The sequence below is a fragment of the Thamnophis sirtalis genome, unplaced genomic scaffold, assembly GCF_051295495.1.
Source record: "Thamnophis sirtalis isolate CommonGarterSnake01/CBP01778 unplaced genomic scaffold, rThaSir2_p1.2 scaffold_8, whole genome shotgun sequence".
Lineage (NCBI taxonomy): Eukaryota > Metazoa > Chordata > Lepidosauria > Squamata > Natricidae > Thamnophis > Thamnophis sirtalis.
Genome location: NW_028261388.1, coordinates 39741688 through 39764806, shown reverse-complemented (window position 1 = coordinate 39764806; position 23119 = coordinate 39741688). Strand labels below are relative to the sequence as shown.

General features: G+C 38.9%; 1 protein-coding gene across 1 annotated transcript in view; it reads right to left on the bottom strand.

The window, feature by feature from the left end:
- Window positions 1–17784, bottom strand: part of LOC148044375 (uncharacterized) — a 94507-nt gene extending 76723 nt beyond the window's left edge. The window contains exon 1 of the mRNA XM_087721500.1: window positions 17766–17784. The gene's annotated coding sequence lies outside the window, so the exon portion shown is untranslated. The remainder of the gene's footprint in view (window positions 1–17765) is intronic.
- Window positions 17785–23119: the final 5335 nt, after the last annotated feature.

Genomic DNA, 23119 nt, shown 5'->3' with positions numbered 1-23119 from the left:
TTCAAGTGCCAGAAAGGAAAGAAGGAAGGAAGGAAGGAAGGAAGGAAGGAAGGAAGGAAGGAAGGAAGGAAGGAAGGAAGGAAGGAAGGAAGAAAGGAAGGAAAGATAATAAACTAACAAAAAACACAAATTGCACGTATCTATATCACTTTGAAAGCATTTTTCGACCTTAGCAATCCTATAATATGTTAGAAAGCTAAGCTGATTTATTTCTAGCTCACCCATCACATAGCTTAAACTACTGTGAAGGAGGGGTGGGTGAGTCTGTATTTATGGCTTTAGTTGGTGGTTTGCTTGTTTTTCTTTCTAAGGCTTCATGGGAAATGTTTCCTCCTCCTTCTCCTAGTCCCCAGCCTTATTTCCCATTTAAAAGAAGAGCCAAATAAAGCAAGGGTGATACTGTAAATGCTGAAGCCCAATGTACTGACGATTTTTATTTTCTTGTTTTCCTTTCGTAAGGAAAGGGTAAGGGAAGGAAGTTTTGATGCTCCAAGACTTGCAGCTGGAACAAAGATTAATATCAGACATTGATTTCCACACTGCTTCAGTTTACTGCTTTTGTTCTTAAGCAGTTTACAAAATAACATAATCCACCAAACAATACATTAAAAAATAAACAATTTCCTGCAATACTTTCAAAATCTACAAACTGATGGAAGTGAAGATAATCATGGATATCCTAAAGTTTTGTGGAATTAAAATGGACTGTATGGAATACTCATACATTTTTATATTTATATTCCACCTTTACTATGTATAAATAATTCAAAATAGTGGATGTACCCTCCTATGCCCCTCATAACAACAGCAACAGAGTTGGATTGGCTTAGAAAGAATGACTGGCTCAAAGTCACCCAGTCAGCTTTCATGCCTAACAGAGAACTAGAATTCATTGTCTCCTGATTTCTAGCCACTAGATTAAACTGGGTTAAAATTAAAATTGTACAATTTTTATATACATTTGATACCCCCAACCACTCACAGCTAATAACCTTAGAGAGAAAACTGTTTTCTGAACCAGTGTTCAGTGATCTCCTTGAGGCTGCTGGACTCCCTGTTTAATCAGACATAAAACAAATCACTTGCCGAGGCAGAAGAGTATAAACTGGCTTTAATTACAATATTGTAACACCAATTAGAGATCTATCTGTTCAAGGACTCAGTGCTTCCTACTTCAGTATTACTCCCATGTTGGGATAATTGCTACTAATTAAGCTTAGAACTAATTAAGCCAAGTGATCTCATTTATATCCTCAAATATGACTTCCTAGAGTCCAGCAGAAATACCAGGATGATTAAAAAATAAAAATATACATTATTTGAATGTTTGCTCTTTCATTTTGCTTTCACATGGGATATTTGTTCTGAACATTTTCTTCCACTATGTTCTTCTTAGTCTCCAAACTCTAATATCTTTTTCATAGGAGAAATTACTGCCCCAGTAATGCCATTTATGAAAGTACATTCCCTGAAAGTTGTAATATCTGCTACTTACTTTAGCTGAACCAAAATTTCAATTCTTGTGAATGTGATATTATAATAAATTACACAAAATTAATCCAGTATTCTATGTATTACCAAATCATGCTTTGAAGAGAATTCATTTTACTTTGGCACACAGAGCCTAAAGCAGGGGTGTCAAACCCACTAGCATTGCAAGCAAGCCATTGTGACATATCATCACAATGTTTTTTGCCTTTGCAGAGCTGGGATGGGCGTGGCCTGCATGGGCCATATCTGGCCCCCGGCTATCAGTTTGACAGGCCTGGCCTAAAGGATGAGATATGTACTCTGTATCCCAAACCAAAATATTTCAACAATGAAAATTAGGCAGGTTCCATAAATTAGTTCTCCCTAGAACTGAACCAATACTAAATACTTCCAAATACAACATTTTATCTACTTAATATCAATTGTTTTAAATGAATAACATTAATTGAGTATAATATGGTGATAGCCATTCCTCATGGCTACCTCTTTCACACTTTACTAGAATTATACTACGTTTTTTAAATCTTTTTAATTATCTTTGTAGTGTTTTACTTATTACAGAACTGGACACCATAGGGGTCATATATTTCACTTCCAGCTCAAGATAAAGTCTACTATGTAAGATGCAATCACTGCATTTCTGACAGATGGCAGCTTGCCCTTGTTTGAATAGACACCTGTCACCTTCCAATGCTATCACTTCATTCAGAACAGAACTTAATAGTTGGAAAAGTACAACTCAAGTGTGCTTTTCTGCAATCTTTGTTCTAGTTCTTCACACTGGCACAAAATACAAGAAGTCAGCTGCATTTTTTTTAATGGATGCCTTTCGAATATTTTAAGAAAAGTGAAAGCTATCTATTTTCTGGAGCACCTAGCTGCACCTAGGTTACATAATGATAATGATTGCATTCTGCAACAGATGGAATTTCAGGCATCCAAATACGATCTTTCCATAGCTGTAAATTGACTAGACTTTGCCATTGCTATTTATGTCATATGACTGCATTGGTGATATAGAAGCTCATTTAGTGTACTAGAACTCAGAAGCCGCAGGGTCAAATTCTTATTCAATCATCTAGCTCACTGGTGATCCTGAGTTATTTTTGTAAGAATGAGAGAAGGGAAATAAACATCATCTATGCACTTTGTTTTCCAACAGATTCTGTAACAATTTCCAATACTATATTTAAGATGCATTCAAAAAGTTGACCAGAGATGATCTGAAAACTATGTCACTAGGACACAAAACAATGTGACACTAGAGTCAATGGTTTGCTCAACTTTTAGTGTGTTCTCTTTTCTTGCAAAGGAAGGACAACTCTATGGCATAATGCGCAACTTTCTCTGCCTAGTATTCATCACTGCTTTGTGGAACTGGTATAATTTATAAAATGACCCAAAGCTATCCTTAGCTGTTATATACAATGCCACAAGTTGCAGGTTAAGAGTAATCCCATCTTTTTAATTTTAAATATAATCAGAAGTAAATGTAGTGTATATGACTATTACCTAATATTTATGAATTTAATAACTTACCCCTTTGTCATATTAACTATTACAATATGGTTAAAAACAAATGAAAATTTCTGATGGTCACCTCTAAGGCTTTCTTCGACTGCAGGCAATTGTAAGGTCTTGTATTATATATCTCTTCATTATAAGTTTGATAGGAATCATAGCCAAAAAAGTATGAAGGCATGGTGTTGTAAAACATTTGCAAGATGGTGAAGAAGTGTTTCTGAGAATATTTATTTAGAAATGTCTACAAGCCTGAATCCAATGTACATTATCAGGGATAATTGATTAAATAGTGGAGATTTCTTCTGAGCAGCTATGTACAGGAACAGCTATGTACAGAATTAGACTATACAAAAAAGATACTGTGGTTGATCTGATTTGCAGCTTTGAACCTGGTTTTCAAGGATTTTTCTTAGTAAATTTATTTCTTACATGAAAGAGGAACTTAAAACATACTTTACCTATTAGATCTCTAATACTTTTTCCCCCGGAACAGAAATAATGGAGTTTAACATAAAATGAATATCATCAGCAAAAAGAAATAACAAAAATGTGCCTGTAAAATGCTTCTCCATTAAATGACTAATACCCATATAAATTACCTAGAAGCATTGCCCTTTTTTTTAGTAGTAAATGTATTTATCAGATACAACAATCATATTTAACATTATTTTAATCAAATAACAATTCTACAATAAAAATTCACCGCCTGTATCTATTAGACATGGTATTTCCAATATGTGCATTTTTCTTTAAAGAACACTAAAATGGACATATTTATAAAACTCCCACAGAAAGGACAAAGGAAGCCCCCAAAAGTTCTCCCTCCTTTATGCAGCCTCCAGTAAGAGCAACTGACTGAAGTGTCATAGCTTTAGCCTTGCCTTCTTCTCTAAGGAAAGATAACTGCATATTTCAGGATTGCCGTTCCAGGGTTTGTGCTCAATTTTACATTCATGCATAAGCACATTTAAATTCCATTCAGGATTTTCAAAAGCATCATAATCTCCAAAAGTCAGGGCTTTCAAAATCTTCCTTCTGCTCACTGCATTTAATGTCACTTAATTGCATTTAATGTCAGAGTAAGCACTGAGTATCAATATATTCCATTTCTGAAATAACCACCATTGTTTCTCCTTTCTCATTAAAATGCACCAGGACAAAGAACACAAATCCTGGGAAAATATTTGGCAGATCTTTTCCTTCAAAATGTGACTGACCGTAGGCAATGCATCTGAATAAATTTTCCTTTGAAGAAACAGATTTGCAACACACACATAGAGCTTCCTTGATAATCACTCAATATATCATTCAGCAAGAATCACGTGAAATTTTACGTCCACTTAATCTACATCAATAATACTTCAAATTGCTAGCAAGGAACTGCTGAAAAAAATCTCCTGCAGATGAGTGGCAAAGGTCTGTCTGTTATAAAATGCAATTAATAACAAGGTGTGCATCTTGTTTGTTTATTCCTAAGGAGCAATGTTTATCATGGCTGTCAGGGATTATAAAAATATTTCCATGCTTTGAGACAGCTTGATGGTATGGTGTGTAACTCAATGTGTAGGCAAATATGCAGGTGGAACACTGAAATAAACAAGAAATCTTCAGTAAGAAGCTTAATTAATGATTTCCAAGGATGACAGAGAAAGTAAGTTAAAGCCAGGAAGCGAATGCAAAGCATGAGGCAGGGACATTTCTATTTCTATTAGCATAAGGATACACATAGCTGTGCCTGCTCCTGCATAAAGTATTTCATCCAGCATTGTAACAGAAATGAGCATTTTACTTTTTTATGCCGTACAGATATATGTTCCCAGCCTTCTTGTTGCATCTAGCCTTGTAATACCAAAACTATTTAGAAATCAAAAATATATACCTAGTTGATTAAGAACTACATAAATTAACAGCATATTGAATCCCATATTTAAGCACCATAACAGTAAAAACAGAGAGAGGCAGACAGACAAAGACAAACAGACAGATGCCTACATAAATTTCAGTTTGCCTATTCAACTGCTGTTTGCAGAGCCTATTGATGCAGGATAGTCATGTTTACAGGCTATGTTTTTCAAAACAACTATAAACGATCTTCATTTTTGCATGCTGGTATTTCATTTAAAGCTTAATGTGACCCTCAGATCACAAAAATGTGAATACTTGTTTAAAAAAATAGGTATTTCAAATGGAAATTCAAATAGAGAATGTGAATCAAATATTCACCGAATTGGTCTGAATTGATATTAATAAGATATCAATGTTTGTTGATTGGTTGCAATTGTGAGAATCATAGATGCAATACAATTAAGTTGTGATCTGGATTTAGTACATTTCATGCACCAATTTAAGTTTTTAGTTTAGCATTCTCAAATATATGTGTTTCACAGGATTGGTAGTTTACCTCACAGGGTAGTTGCGATTATAAGCCAAAGATGGCAACTATAATGGAATACTCTTTTCAGGGTACTTTATCTTTTTTCTTGATCACAAAATGATCAAGGGCAAAAGAGCAGTAGGACCAGGTGTGACTTCTGACTTCCTGCCAGCCTAACTGCCTCTGGCAGCCAATGGCAGGGCCAGTCTACCCAGCCTCCAGAGGACTAGTGTAGGATTAATCTACCTCACCTCCATTGGCTGAAGGAGAGACTGGTCTTTCCAGGCTAGTGCAAGATTGTTCTACTGAACCTCGAGGCCAGGGGTGTCAAACTCATGTCGTAATGGTAGCGTCATGTGATGTATTGGGACTTTTTTCCCCTTTGCTAAACCAAGCGTGGGCGTGGCAGTTTGTGATGCAGCCCTCAGTTGCTAGTTTGACAGCTCTGTTCTAGGCGCTTGAGCAGCAGCACAGTAGCAGTGAAGCGATAAGAAATTTACCAAATTTCTATCCCATGGGAGTCGTGGGTCCAGTTTTTGAACAAATTCCATTTGGGGTTCCTTGGTTCAAAATTTTTTGCCTTATGATGCACTGTTTCATCCAGCTAAATGTTACACAGATGAAAGTTTTAGTAATGTATAAAAAATCTATGACATATGCAAAATTATTTTCTATAACAACTGCTAAAAACATGCCGTATTAGGAAAGGGACTTCCCACAATTCCTCCCATTGGACCTAACACTTCCATATTTGTATTGGATAACGGTTTTAATTACCACATATTAATTAGAAAAATCTTGCTATTGATGACCAGTTCTCTGAATGTTTTCTGACTGTTTTCATTTGCCCATCATTATGGCTTGAAGGGAAATTATTATCTTAGAATACGGCTGTGAAATCTCATTATTTCACTTGTGAAACTGGCTGGAACTGATATTATTGTGCTTCGCTTCCCTTCTGCAAGATCTGAAGAAGAAATTTAGGTTGGACTTTGTTTTCAGTCCCTGTTTCATTTTAGTGTCGTTTTCTTAATATCTATCTGCATTTTCACTGACTGTAAACTAAACAGGTCCACTAGAAAAATAATATATGAATCCCCACTGTTATTTTTTCTTATTATTTAGTTAAAGAAATGGAAAACTTTAATACAATTATATAAGGAAATAAGGTACCTTAAAAGGATAACATACTGTATTTCCTGAAATGCATTATTAAACACACATTCCAATATCTGGAACACTCTTCTACACATTAGCAGATGCTGAAGAAAATATTAACAACTTTTTCTGTATCAATCCCTTGCGTAGATGTGTCCTTAGAGGGGAATGTTGCTCCTACCTGTTGCTAAGGGCTATATGAAATATATAAAAGTAAGTAGCATTTGTTTAAACACTGAATCTATGATGCAACTACCCTTTAAAAAGCTTTAACAGCAGCAAAATTGTATTGGCCAGGGACAAAATATTCAAGTATATTCTCTTAGTGTAGAGTAGAACTATTCATTGCGAATCAAATCTTCTGTTTATCTTTGCTAGTAAAGATAGGGAAGAAGAATCGTAAGAAAGAATTATCAGGTGGTTAGGAAAGGTTTAACTTATCTTACCATTCTTAAATATTCATAGTAAAACTATGCAGTTTGAACTCAGATTAATTATCCTTAGGAATGAACACTGATTTCATTTGTGCTAGCTTCCCGATCCTGATTTGCTCCAGTCAAACTATTAACATGTTAATTTTTTTTTGTTTTTATTAACTGTCAGGAGTAAGTACTCAATGGAAATTGCATATTTATTACTTGTGTACATACACCCACACCACATATTAATTCTATCAACATTTTAAAAAAATATGTTGTCCTATCCTAACACATCTATCCTTTTTTAAGAATGCAACTAAATATCAAAATATAGGACAAAGATAATAAAAACATATTCTCTCAGAAAATAGTTATGAAATTTGGTTCTTGGAACTTCCATTTATTCCATATTTTACTTCTTCAAACTAGTACTGTATATACTCGAGTATAAGCCTAGTTTTTCAGCCCACTTTTTGGGCTGAAAAAAGCCGCCTCGGCTTATACTCGAGTCAGTGAAAAATTTGCCCGAAATGGAGGAGAAAAAGGGGCGGGGCCATGCCGCTGGGTGACACTCGTGAATGGCCCAGTGCCCCTGTGAGTTTCCCCTCCCTCTGTGTCAGTTTGCCGCGCAGCGCGCACCGCACCATCCCCCCTCCTCACGTTCTAATGTAATGCAGGGCTGTCTTACGATTCCCCTTCCTCCCCCTCCTGCCGCTCTGCAACGATGTCCCACCTCCTCCTTGTTATGGCAAGCAGCCACATAGCGATGTCCCACCTCCTCTGGTACAGTGATCCAATGATAGGAATCACTGTGCCGTGTGTCATAGGAGGCGGGACATCGCTCCCGCGGCTGCACGGGACATCATCATCACAGCGGGACATCAGCATCATGAGGTGAGTGAAGTATTTCATTGAATACACCGCTAGTTTACTGTTTTTCTTTGAAATAAATATTCAAAAACATTATTGGTATCTATTTTTATTTTTGAAATTTACCGGTAGCTGCTGCATTTCCCACCCTAGGCTTATACTCGAGTCAATAACTTTTCCAGTTTTTTGTGGTAAAATTAGGTGCCTCGGCTTATATTCGGGTCGGCCTATACTCGAGTATATACGGGTACATTTTTAACAACGTATTTAGACACAGAAAATACAGCTAATAGTTATATCAAAACCATATCATATAGGACCCAGTTTTCCTTCATTTTCCTTTCTCATGTCCTGACAAACCGTGTGAAGCTAACCTCTGATCATCTTCACTTCTGCTGGTTAGTAATGCTGCAGGAACCACCACACACGAATGTCTGCTTTCTGGTACAAATTACAGGATTCCAAGCAGAGGTGGCATACAGCAGGTTCTGACCACCTCTGGAGAACCAGTGGTAGAAATTTTGAGTAGTTCGGAGAACCGATAAATACCACCTCTGACTGGCCCCGCCCCGATCTATTCTCTGCCTCCCGAGTCCCAGCTGATCGGGAGGGAATGAGGATTTTGCAGTAACCTTTCCCAGGAGTGGGGAGGAAATGGAGATTTTACAGTATCCTTCCCTGGCCATGCCCACCAAACCAAGCCACACCCACCAAGCCACCCCCACAGAGCTGGTAGTAAACATTTTTGAATCCCACCACTGATTCAGACATTGTACTGTGCCCTGACGCTCCTGATGTAACAAAAATCATTATGTGCTACACTGTATACAAAAGAAAAAGAAAACACAATGGTAATACTTGTTCATGCATAGTCAATGTCTGGCCACTATCAGAAAGGCACGCAAGCAAAGCCTTTTTTTAGACTTTTATTATGGGGAGAAGCAATTCTGATATGAACATGGCATTTTTTTGCTGCTAATAATGAACTTTTTATGCAAGTATTTTTGCAACTTTTCATAACTTGGAAACTATAGTTTGCAGCTTCTAAGAGACTAGAGGAGCTCAGCTTTGCTTTACTTACTAATTACCAGTAGTAGTACACTTCAAAACCACCAGCAAATCTCAGAAAAAAAGCCATCACTTTGGGGAGGTACACATCCAGAATGCCTCCAAGAACAGTGTGAATAGTGCATATGGAAGAATCCTTTCAGTCTATCCAGCTCGAAGGATGTGTGTAAGGATGAGTGTAGTAGGTTTGGAAGGAGTAATTCAAAAGAATGTGTCCAGTTCAGGCAAATATTGGACATAATTTTAAAAATTCAGGAAAACGGACATCTATTTTACATTAAGCAAAGTTGCTTCCATCATTTCTTGTACTCAACAGGAAAAGTTTTATTAAGAGAATTTTAATGAACATTTAGCTGTTCAACATTTATCTGGAAATTGAATTATATTCTTGCTATGAGCATGTGTATTTGGACATATGGCATCAGAAATGCTCTCCTAAATAAATATAGTCTTTAACTTAGTCCATAACGTAGGCCAGAATCTCTGTTGCTAAGCAAGACATTTGTTAAGTGAGTTTTGCCTCATCTTATCACCTTTCTTGACATAGTTGTTAAGTGAACTACTACAGTTGTTAAGGTACTGTGAATTACTAAGTAAACTTAGCTTCCCTATTGACTTTGCTCATCAGAAGGTTGTAAAAAGTGATCAAAGGACCCTGGGACCCTGGGTAATTTTCATAAATATGAACCAGTTGCCAAGCATCTGAATTTGGATCATGTGACCATGGGTAAGTTGCAATGGTTGTTAAGTGTGAAAAATGGTTATAAGTTATTTTTTTCAATGTTGTTATAACTTTGAATAGTCACTAAATGAACGGTTGTATGTTAAGGACTACCTGTCTAATTGTTTAAAACTAAATTGTAGTAACCAAGAACATTTCCACCAACACTTACAGTGCAAACTACCATATATAAAATGAAAGCAAAATCTCACTCCCTTCTAGCACTAATGATTAGCACTAAGAGCTTATTGAAAGCGGAAGACAACTATCTAGATAGCTCTATTTATAAGCAAAGCAAATACTGCAGGCAGAAACTCATTCAATACAGGATATTTTGAAACTGCTTGCAGCAACATTTGGAGCAGAGTAATAGGATTAGAAACAGCCCCTCACCCAAGATTCAACACAGGACAAAAGCCATTAGACACAATAGGAATTGCCCAACACCATTTCAGAACACAAGCCCCTTCATTGCGCCACCCCCAGAACAGCTCATACTTCACAGAAGCCTATAAAGATCTATTCACTCAACCAGTTGTTCAGCTGACCCAGAACTGTGTTTTGGTTCTGTTTAATAAACCATCTTTCCAATCAGCCTCCATGTTGTTTCCAGTGCCTTTCTCCCAGCTTGGAACTGAAGCAGATGGCTTTTCCCTCCAACACTGGGGACCACAATTCAACAGTCAAGCACAGAAAATCAGGAGACCAGGCAGTTCAAATGAATCCGTAGGTTTATTGCAAGCTTAAGTTCTGCACAAGAATCTTAACTACTGTCAAAGCAAATTGGTGGTTGATAAGAGCCAACAGAATTCAAGGGAGGCTGGATTTAGATCTCTTATGGGCGCAAAGACACACAAAACTGATGATGCATTTGACCATCCCTCAGGTTCAGCCTGCTCTCCTACATCAACAACTAGACTATTGATCAACAAGGTACCAGAAGTTTCTATCTTACTTTGCATGATGTTTCTACATAAACTGTGATAGCTGATGACATCCCCCTCTATTGTTTCCTACTATCGAGTTCTAAGAAAGTATCACTAGCCTTAAATATTGTCTGATAATAGAATGACCTAAAATTAAAATTACCTAAATTAAATTCATACAAAGTAGACACACTAATTCTGGGGAGATTGTTCACTAAATAGGAAATTGGACATAAGGATCAAGGTTCAACTAGTTTTTGATAGGAGTTACACTCTCTGACAGAGTAGTTTCCTATTATTTGAATGTGTTTTTGATCTTCAATTATCACTGAATTCACAGCTAATTAATTATGCACAATTAATTTACACAATTATTGGAAGGCTATCTACATCATTTTAACTTGTGATTATCCTTGATTTTGTTACATCTTGATTGTTGCAATATGCTTTCCATGAAAAATGTCCAAAAGTTGTACTTAGTGCAAAATACAGCAAAAAGGCTGCTAACTGGCACAGGCATTGCATATTGTCTGTAAAGAAAGATCTATAGTGGGAACTTATTTACTTATGGAGACAATTTAAGATGCTACTGTTGACTTTGAAGACCAACCGTTAAACAGCTAAGATGGACAGGAAATCCCTCGTTAAGATGTCTTGGTTGTTATATTCATCTTTCCGACTGTAAGAGAAGGTATTCTCCGGCATTGCTTCCAACTATTGAATATATAGTATCACCTCTGGAGTTGCCTTTAGCTTCCATTCTCAGTGTTCAGGAAATGTATCTCTTTTACTAGACTATTGATGCAAGTATAATTTTAGTATTCTATTACACTGTTTATTTTAAACTTTAGTATTTAATCTACCATGCACCTCCCACAATGTCCGGTATGTGGTGGAACAGTAATATATATTACGGTAACCAATAAGAGTTAACAACAAATAACTTTTTTCTAATATTTAACAATTACACAGGTGGAATTAAAGGGAGACAGGGGAACCTAAATAATGCTATTTTAGCTTTCCTTTTCCTATTTTCCTCACAACAACCCCGCGAGGTGAATTGGGCTAAGAGACAGTGACTGACCCAATGTCATCCAGCTGGTTTTTCATACCTAAACCAAGACTAAAACAATGTATTGGTTTCTAGGCCAACTCCTTAACTTCCACACCCAAATGGCTCTATAAAATATACATATTTTATATTAAAATATGCATACTGTGTAACAGAATTAGTCTCTATCTTGAAAAATAGGTCTGAAATGAAGAAGTAAAGAGTTAATCTTGTACTACAAACTTGCCTCAGGTTATACCTCAAGTTAGCAAAATGCTTCTGACTACTAGGACCTAACCCTCATCCACTAGAACATACTGTCTCTCCCACAGGCCCAGTGAAGCATAAAACAAGAACACTGCTTTAGCAGAGATATCTGAGTACATATATCCACATGGTAGAGCAAACATCAACAACAATAATAATCTTGTTTCCTGTATATGTGTATGCATATTTGTAAACAGAAGCAAATAGAAGACTAGCAAAATAACGTGGTCATTCCATTTTGCAAAGCATGAACATAACAAAGTTTGTGGCTTGAATGTCTGCTAGACAGGAACTATGTTGGTGGAACAGTCTGGTTAAAAAGAAAAAAAAAACCTGTTGACTGTTAACTCTAGTCTGCCCAGAATATTAATCAGAGACATGCAGATGAATTTTTAAAAATCATTAGGCAAATGACCATCAGTACTGTTCCTGCAATTTTTAAAAAATTGTACAGGTAGTCCTCAACTTACAACCAAAACTGAGCCCAAAATGTATGTTAAGTGAGAATTTTTTTAGGTGAATTTTGCCCCATTTTATGACTTTTCTTGCCACATGTTAAGTAAATCACTGCAATTGTTAAAGTAATAACATGGTTATTAAGTGAATCTGGTTTCCCCACTGATTTTGTTTGTCAGGTCACAAAAGGTGATTTACATGACTCCTGGAAACAGCAACTGTCATAAATGTGAGTCAGTTGTCAAGCATTCGAATGTAAATCATGTGACAGTTGAAAGTGTGAAAAACGGTCATAACTCACTTATTTCAGTGATGTTATAACTTTGAATGGTCACTAAATGAACTGTTATAAGTTGAGGACTACCTGTATTCAGTTTATCTATTTATTATATGTATATCCAATGTAACCTGATGACTCTTGGCAGCCAACATGGTATATTTAGCTTCTCTTTTTTATTTCCAGTTATAAAATTGGCACAATGAAAATCACATGAAGATACTTCGTTGGTTTGGCTTTTCCTTTAGAGTCTTATCTGTAATCTTTACAACACTTTACAATATCTCAGGCAGTCTTCTACAGACTAGTGTATTCACAATACAGCATGTTGGAAATCTTCTACAAACTAGTATTTTCCAGGTGTGTTGTTCTAAAATATCCCTCATCCCAAGCAGTAAGTAAGGCCCATGCTGGCTGAGAATGATAGGAATTATGATAGGAATTATGGTTATCTGGCAGCTATCAAGATGGAGAAAGCCACATTATAAGATACACTTCATTCTAACAATCTGGACTACAATTTATCAAGGAGCTGATCTAGTGCAATAGTTAAGGTAAATACAGGAACTTCACAGGAACAGTAAGTTCAAGTCAACTTGCAGCAATAGACACTCACCAGGTGATTTTTGAAGTCATTTCCTCTTAGACAAAACGAGGCTATGTTGTGATAGTGCTGGGAAATGAAAAGGGGAGGCTATCTAGACTGCCTTTTGCTTCTGAATAAAAGACAGGATATAAATCAGATAAAACGGAAAGGAAGTACTTGTTCTACTTCAGCTGACTAATAAGTGAATTTATTGTTAAAGCAAAGATCTAATCAGAATAAGGTACTTTGAAAGAGTAAAGAGACATAAAATCCAGCACAAGGATTTTCCTTTTACTTCCCTTCAAATCTACTTTTAGGAAAACTGCAGTATCATCCTGATGTCTTTTCTAGAAATGAAATTTTCAAATGGTACCAGTTTATGACCTTGCTAACTTCAACATACTTTTTGGGGTTTCTTTCTTACCTTAGAGAAACCATCACCCCATTTTTATTCTCCTCTTAACACTTCTTGGCAGCATTTATTTTCAGTCTGCTACCAAGGGGCCAATTAATACATTACTGTTGTTGAGCTTTGTGATTTACCTAATAGGAACTAGATTGAAATTAAATAGGGCATCAAAAAGCCATGAGTAGATACCAGCATTACAGGCTACAATCAAGCAGATAGAAATTCTTAATGGGAAACAATAATATGCGACGTAGATTTTTTATTTATTTCAAACCCACACCTTAGGCATATTTAACCATTGTAAAAGAAACAAATGAAGTTGTGAGATGCTTTTATCAGGAATAAATCAGTCTGAGATCAAAACCCACTCTGTTTTTAGTTTTATGTATGCAGTATATGTTTACCTGGTAAACAGAAATAATGTTGTTATAATGCATTGGCTGAAAATTGTAACCTGGAGAGGGAGGAAAAAAAAAGAAAAAACTCATTGAAGTAAAATACATTATACTGCCAAAAGTATTCGCTCACAACTGATTCTGATTATTTGGATGGGTGAGCGAATACTTTTGGCAATATAGTGTTTCTTGATCCAGTTGATCAAAATTAAAAAACAAAACAGCATTTCTGAAAATGTTTTGTGTAGGTATGTGGGTGGGTGTGTACCTCTGGAGGCTGCCTGGACGAGTCCCTGCAGTTTTCTTCCCAAGTGGTTTGCCAGTCCTGCTTGCAGGTTGAGAGGATCTGACTGGGCCAGAGTCACCCAGCTGGCTTTGTGCCTAAGGCAGGAATAGAATTCAAGGCCTAATGGTTTCTAGGCTGGTATCTGAAGCACTACACCAAACTTGCTGTCTATTTCTAGTGAAACATTTGTTTTATTCTAGTTGAACAAATTCATCGACCAAAAACTACATTTCACTATAAGAAGGAATCATGCAAGATATACTGTACCAATACTCAAGATTCCACATTATTTTGCTGAGTTACATTATTTTACTTTCTCCAAAATGTAAATGATATGTTTTCACATTTTTTCTAAGGTATTTATGTAAAAGGTTGCCATTACAATATAGTTTTGAAGGGATGAAGGATCTGCCCATTAAAAGCAGAAGAAGAAAAAAGCCACTATAATATTAGCATGTACATTAATTTTCCCTATTAACAATGTCTGTGTCATGGAAGAAGTAAACTTTTGGAAAATGTACCTGTAAAGTCTTTGAAAAGAAGTATTTCATATTTGAGGATTGCTTATTCTGACACAAATAATATCCATGAGAAACACTTAAAATTAGATGCACATTTAATAGTATTATCAATATGAGAAAAGTGTACACAAGTAAGTACCAGACAAAATACAACATGAGCAACAATGGCTTGCTAACGTGAGAGGCAGAAGAGATTGAAGATCATTGCTTTTTCATTACATTATTTATGCCACAGCTTCTTCTGAAGTCTTCACTCACTTTTTATAAGCACTATCTTCCCAGTTCTCTTCATTTGTTAAATGTACCAATCCCTTTTCACAAACAGTAGTGTCACTCTTATTGTCAACAAGTGACAAATGATCCTCTTTTATGTCAACATTTATATTTAATAATGGTCATGAAGTAAACTGGCCCTATACTGGAATCACCCACTCATCCTATATTCAAACTCCCATTCTGTCTTTCCTTTTTCATAATGTATAATTTTGCAGAGCATATTTTAACCTATGTAATTCACCTATATTTCTTCAAATAGTTGAAGCTTCTTGATGTATACTTGTACAATGAAAAATATACAATACTTAATAGCATAGATAAATGTGCAGTTTTGCTGCCAGATATATACATAAAGCATCATATTTAAGGTCACTGTATAGTGCAAGCACATTCACCTTTACAGGTCTTCTATCCAGGTAAATTGCTCCCTTCTCCTCTCTGTTGTTGATCTATTCCCCCCCCCCTCCAACATGCACTCCTTCAAATATTCCAAGTTTCTTTTACTGTACTTAGAAGTAAATTTAAATTTAATAATATTATTTATTACTGTGCCTTGCCCCACTTCAGGATGTTATTGATCACCCTAGCCATATTGTAAAGTTTCCTAAAATATGTGGGCTACATCTAATAACACAAATACTATCAAAGAAAGTATACATGTGAAAGGAACACTAGGAGCAACGCTGGACATGATTTCTGCTTTACACATTGCAGAAAGAGAAGGAGCCTCCATTTTCCTTGCTAGACTGAGGAGGGTCTCAGGGCAATTTAATCTCCCTCCCCCCTCTCCCATCCTGCTTAGATTCTTTAACACACACACACACACACAAAATGTTCTCCTTCAGGCCTTGGCTGGGAAAGCATGAGCTCCCCCCCCCACACACATTTCTTTCTCAGTGTGTGCTTCTGTATGGCTCATGTTGTATTAGCCTTCTGAACATCTATACCATTCAAGAGTTTTTTATGCATTTCCAAATTCTTGTTATTTATCCCCCCCAAAAAGCATACTACAATGACGGCATGTAATAAAAGCACAGAGACCATTAGGAAATTCACTTCAAGCTTCAGTTAAATGTTATCACGATTTTATATGGACTGAAAATCCACAAAATAAGAGGGTTTTTTTAAGGGAGTGGTTGGTAATGCCCTTTTGGCTCTTTAAAGACTACCTTAAAAGCACAAAGTTATATCCACAAAAGCATCAGCACAGTATGAATAAACAGTTCTCTTATACTGAGACCACAACATTTGGGAAGCAGTTTAGAAAAATGATAATCTCATTTCTTAAATAAATGTTTTTTATCTACCAGATTCATAATTGTTCTTTTCTCCCACAAAATAAACCTTCCTTGCAACATTATTTATGCTTCCACTACATTCAAAAGCACACAATCTGTATGTAACAATGACAAAAGATTTACGGTCTCCTTTTTCCTGGCATATCTCTCTCTCTCTCTCTCTCTCTCTCTCTTTCTTTTTTAACATATGTACAATTAGAGAGGCGGGTGAAAAATTCCAATTTCTCCTCCCACTTAATTCTCCGTATTAATCGCCTGGTAAAGTTTCAAAAAGACACAACAGACAAGACAAGAAGCCAACAGGTGGGGGGCGTGCAATAATAACAATAATAATAATAAAGCTTTGTGTCCTTTATCCAAACGATGCGCTTGAGCTATATAACCCCTTCCTATTTTTATTAAAGACAGTGAACGTGCATTCTGAAATGCGATTTTTAAACACAGTAGCGAAACGCCGTGACAAGTTGGACCTTCCCGAGAACATCAAAACAAAACCACACCACCACGGAACGATTTGCACGGGTGGGCGTGATCCTTTATTCTTTGAAATGCGCGCACACACAGACACAAGAGGGAAACCGAGGCACGGGTGGCTGGGATCGCCATCCCTATTGGGAAAAGTTTCGGGCTGCCTCTTCCCTTCCCCGTCCAACCCTCCTTCCCTGCCCCGACGCTCCGGATCGGAGCACTCACGCCGCGGGGCAATTGCCCAGCTTTTAAGCAACAGAGGCAGCGGAGCCCGGCTGGATTTGGGGTAAAGAAGCCACACGCGGCCAGAGCCGAGAGGGCTGTAGCTGGCGGTGAGATCACGGCGGCTAACCCAGCAACCCCGTCCCTTAATGTCTGGACCTGTGAACAAACACACACACACACACAAATCGGTGGGGGGTGGGTAGCGGGAAAGGGAGAAGCTTTAAGCGCGGAAGCTGCGAGGCAGAAGCCTCCTGTTTTTCCGCGCTCCCCTTCCCTCCCCCCCACACACACAACAGCCCCCCGCGCCCTTTCTTTTCCTCCTGGGCTTCGCCCAAAGACGCGGCAAAGGAGGAGGAGGCGGGGAATGGGGCGAGAGAAGCGCAACTGCAAGTCATAAACAACGCCGAGCCAAAGCTACTTCTAAGCACAGGCGGAACGAGCGCGCAAGGCAAGGGAGAGGAAAGCCACGCAATCCTGGTCTCCCCTTCCGAGACACTCTGAAAGAACCGGCCGCCTGCACTAGCCACCCAGCCGGTGCTTTCGAAGGAGTGTGCAACACTCCCCCTCCCGCCCCTCTCTCCGTGCCAAGCTTGGAGAGCTCAAGGCTGCCTGCAAAAGAAACCCAGCTTTGTGCTTGTGTCTCTGTTGTGGCTGCTGCTTCTGTCGCCACCGAAGGAAAAATTGTAGCCTCTCTCTTACCTTGGCCTCTTTCTCTCACACAATCTTTCTCTTTTCCCTCTCCCTCTCTCTCCCCCTCTCTCTCAATTTCTCTCTCTCTCTCTCAATTTTTCTCACTCTCCCTCCCTCCGTCTCTCTCTCTCTTTCTCTCTCTCTCTCTTTCTCTTTTTTTAAATTGTGTGTTATGAGGAGAATTTCTGGAGAATCATTCCGCCAAGGCGAACGAAGGGGGGGAGGGAAGTGAAGAGAAATAAACAGAAAAGGCAACAGACACCCTTTCCCTCAAGTCCTTTGGTCTCCTGGTACCAGGACACCAGGACAACATCAAAGCGACTTAGGGGGAATACTTTAAGGTCCTATTGTCTGCTCCGGTCTGCTCTCGGTTTTCTTCTGCCTCCCCCTTTTGCTGCCGTAAGACTTGGTATGGCCCATGCATTCATGCCAAGTAGCTTTCACACATGGAAGCTTGTCTCAAGCAATTGCTGACAAGCCACAAACAAGACATTCTCCCTCCTTTCTCCCTCCTCCTTCCCCTTCCTCCTTTCTTCAGAATGCAAACTAAAACTCCGGCGACAGGCAGGCTTGGCCTACACACTCCCCCCCCCCCTTTCTCCTTTATGAGCACACAGATACACATGCTCAGCTCGCTGCTATACTGGTGGAGTTAAGAGACAGGAAAAAGCCTAGGCTGAGTTGGGGGCAGGGAGAGAGATGTCTGCCTGTGTCCCAGTAATATGGCAGAGAAAGACAGAAGCTACATGTGGAACATTGCATAGCATTTTCTGTATTCAGTTGTGATGAGGGAGAGAGATTAAAGAATTAGAGACTGGGGTAAGAACGAGGAAAGCAAACTCTTGCAATTGTATTGTGGATATGGAGGAGTAATATTTGCAAAATTTGTGTTCCAACATCACTCGAAAGTATGTATATATATATGTGCACATGCTATAAATTTTATGTATATATTACATACTCAGCAAAACAGATTGAACAGCAGGATAATACGCATTATCCACATTAGCCTTCAGTGTTACTGATATCCACAACATTCAGAATTTTTCCTTCAATATCCACAAATATTTTTACATTATGTCTAAGTACAAATATACATACAATGGCTCTGATGTCATTTACATGTCTTCATAAGAACTCGAAGAGAGATGGTTGCAGTATTAAGAAACAGTGATTTAGCGAAACTGCCCAGTGAACTTTAGAGACAAAAATAGCTCCGGGCCCGAGTCCCATACATTGATCCTGAAGCTACACATTGTGCAACAGAAGCTCCTATGAAAACTCTCAACTCTTCAAATTACAGGAAATTATACGAGAGAAGGAGGTCACTCAAGGTCATGTACAAGACTACTAGTAGAAAAGGATCTAAGGGTAGCACACCTTTTACTAGCTGTTTATTGGTGATCACTACCAAAGAGAATAAAAGGAAGAACCAGTGTAAAATTGGATTGAAACTAAGCATGCAGAATTTGAATATGATATAATCCAGATCACACCTAATCTTGTCTCACAGAAGTGTTTTAATTTTTAAAAAATGGGGAGAACCATGCAGAGTGTTCCAAGTTCTTTGGAAGAAAATGACAAGTGGAGAAAAGTGTAGTAAAATTTATGAAAGGTACTTTCAGAAAAAGGATTTTATTTAAAATATTATGCTTCCATAAATCAGCCCTATGGGATTTCTAGGAAAATGAGAAATAGGAATTATGTACCATGAAATTAAGAACAGTAGTCAATGGTCACACTCATATAGAAAATAATGTCTACTTCTCAAACATTCATTTGAATCCAAATACAATTTTTGATAGAACTGTAAGTATGTTTTCTTAAACCCTCCTACCAAGTCCCAGAACATGATGATATTCAACAAATGATCTTTACTAAAGTTGCATAGATATCACTGCCTGACTAGGGGATAATTCTACAGCTTAGAATAAAGACAAGTTGGTTAATAATATGAACATGTCATTTAATAATAAAGGGCTGGACAACAGAAAAAGATATTGATGTATTTCCATGTCATGTAAAGTTTAGTAAATAGCAATAGATAAAATTCTATGACTAATAGATTGTTAAGATAATATAAAAACTTTTTCCCCAAAAGTTTTGCCATTAAAAGATACAACAATAAGCTGCCACTAGTTTGACTGAACTTTCTGGTGGCCAAAGTTTGTTCATCTGGAAAAAAATTAACCTTCTACTTTCCATTCAGCCCCAAGAAAATTCATGAAATTAAAATATCTTTGGTCCTACCCAAAACCCATGTAAGAAATCTTGCAAACATCCTGAAACCCAAGGGGTAGCTGTGGAACTACGCTGCCCTGCATGAGAGTAAAGTTTTATGGAGAATTTTACACCCAATGTGGCCAAAATTCTAGATCAAATCTCTCAATATATAAAAGAAGTTTATTAGGAAAAGGGACACACAAGAAAGTAATAATAACAGAAACAGAATTGCAAATAGAATCTAAACAATGTAATTAAATTAGCTATTTAATGATTCATTGACTGTGATCTTGCCTAAATTCAGAGTTCATTGCAGAAAGTATAAATCAGTGTTATTCAACCTTGGCAGTTTGAAGATGTATGGACTTCAACTCCCAGAATTCCCCAGTCATCTTCAAGCTGCCAAGGTTGAGAAACACTGGCCTAGTTGAAGACAGATCATCCTGCTCTTGTGTTTGAATATTTGTAGATAACACTTCTCCCTAAATACAATTTTCTTCCTGTCACCTTTTTTTCCTTCCATTTTCAATTTTACAGAATATCGACAATAAATAGAAGCAAAATATTTTGAGAAGATGGGTTATTTCTTTGACTTATCAAGGAAAACACTCCGCTTATGACATCCTAGATATATAATTTTATTTCCAACAAATCTGGAATCATCTGCTAATTATATCCAACTTTAATAGATTCATTTCATGAAATAATAAGAGTATAAATCAGTTTTGCACAATGTATAAATGGTATAATATTGGATAGACTGTTTTTGGAGAACCAGAAGCAAACATTACATAATTGCCCCCTCAAACATGTTTAGGAGTATTGTTATCCTATATCCTCCTCCCCCCCCCCCCACACGCACAAAAACTACCATAGGAATTTGTCACATTAGGCTTGTTGGGAACTTTCACTCTTTCTTCTATGCCTTATGAAAATCTGCTAATGTCATGCCCGCACTACTTTATTACACTAGATACAAAATGTGACTGTTAAAGAGCATACACACTGTACCCATGGCAGTCCAATATTGAAGGATCTGTTCTGGTGATACTTTATATTGTTTTAAAGGCTCAGTTCAAGGTTTTACTCTGGGAAACGTTTAGTGACAGAGCTTTTCTTCTTTTTTATTAACCTATTATTGTTGTATTCTGTGTTTTTAATTATTATGTGTGGATTGCTTGGGTGAATGTATGTGTATGTTTGAGAGGACTGGGGCTACAGCCTGGTGCCTCCTTCACTGAGTGCTATTGCAGAAGTGTTAGGGGGCCCAGGCTCAATCCCAGTCTTAGAATGGCTGGTTTAAATGGCCTGGCGGAGAGAGCGGCGGCGATGGGGGGGGGAATTAGGGCTACGGACACGGGGGTGGGCCGGAGTATTACAGTCATGATGGGGAGGGGCAGGTATGGCGGGAACTTTAGGGCTAGCCATTACCAGGGAAGGAGGGTCCGCTACGTCACAGCGATCCCTCCTTCCAGCCGTACTAGTTCCACTCCAAGGCCAGATGGCGAGAGTTATCAGGGCCCTGGTCTCAGGCTGTTGTTGCTAAATGCCAGGTCTGTGGTTCACAAGGCTCCCCTCGTCCGGGACCTAATATTAGAGGAGGGGGCAGACCTGGCATGTATTACTGAAATCTGGCTGGGCCCAGAGGAAGGAGTCCCCCTCACTGAAATGTGCCCAGAAGTATTTCAGGTGCTTCACCAGCCGTGACCTCAGAGAAGGGGTGGGGGAGTGGCTATCATCATCTGAAGGTCTTTAGTTCCTCGTAGGATCCCTGCTCCGGAGCTTGTCGGGTGTGAGTCCTTGCTAGTGAAGTTGGACCTTGAGGGTCAAGTGGGCTTGTTGTTAACGTACCTTCCTCCCAACAGCGTTGCAACAGCCCTCCCCTCGCTCCTCGAGTCAGTAACCGAGCTGGCAGTTGAGTTCCCCAGATTTATGGTACTGGGGGATTTCAATCTGCCATCACTTGGTGATCACTCTAATGGGGCGCAGGAGTTCATGGCTTCCATGACAGCCATGGACTTGACCCAAGTAATTCGGGGTTCGACTCACTCAGCGGGTCACACACTTGACCTCGTATTCCTCTCGGAGTATTGGAGACGTGATCTAGATTTGAGGAGTATTAAGATCTTGCCCTTGTCATGGTCTGATCACTTCCTACTGAGGCTTGACTTTCGGAAACCAATCCCCCACTGTAGGGAGGAGGAACCGATTAGGTGGTTCCGCTCCAGGCGCCTGATGGACCCTACGGGATTTCAGACGGCGCTTGGAGAAATACCTGACACTCTCGTCCACAGTCTGGTCGAGTCCCTGGTCGCGGCTTGGAATACGGCGGCGGCTGTAAACCAGATTGAGCCTTTATGGCCTCTCCGAGGCAGCGGATCCAGGAGGGCCCCTTGGTTTAACGAGGAACTCTGGGAGATGAAGCACCAAAAGAGACGTCTAGAGCGCCGCTGGAGGGCCAGTAAGTCAGACCGAGCACTGATGAGAGCCTATGTCAGAGCCTATCTCGTGGCAATACAGGCTGCGAAATGTGCGCATTTTGCCGCTCTTATTGCGTCCGCTGATTCGCGCCCAGCCGCCTTGTTTAGAATAACCCGCTCCCTCTTGAAAGGGAGGGATGCGGATGACCCTTTACAAGATAGAGCTGAGGAATTTTTTCAGTTTCTAGTGGATAAAGTCGCTCGGATTCGGACAGACCTGGACTCCAATTGCTCAGAGCCAGCCGAGGTACCGGGGGAAGGTCTTGAGTGAAATTTATGGATCGAGTTTCAACTTGTCACGCCTGAGGAAGTGGACAAGGCCATGGGAGCGGTGAGTGCCTCCACTTGTATACTGGACCCATGCCCCTCCTGGCTGGTCGCGAACAGCAGGGAGGTGACACGTGGCTGGATCCAGATGATAGTTAACACCTCTCTCCAGGAGGGATCCTTCCCACTCCTTCTAAAGGCTGCGGTGGTGAGACCCCTCCTGAAGAAGCCGTCTTTGGATCCAGCCATTTTGAGCAACTACCGTCCAGTTTCCAACCTCCCCTTTGTTGGGAAGGTTGTTGAGAAAGTGGTGGCCTTTCAACTCCGGCGGTCCTTGGATGAAACTGATTATCTGGATTCCTTTCAGTCTGGATTCAGGCCTGGCTACAGCAC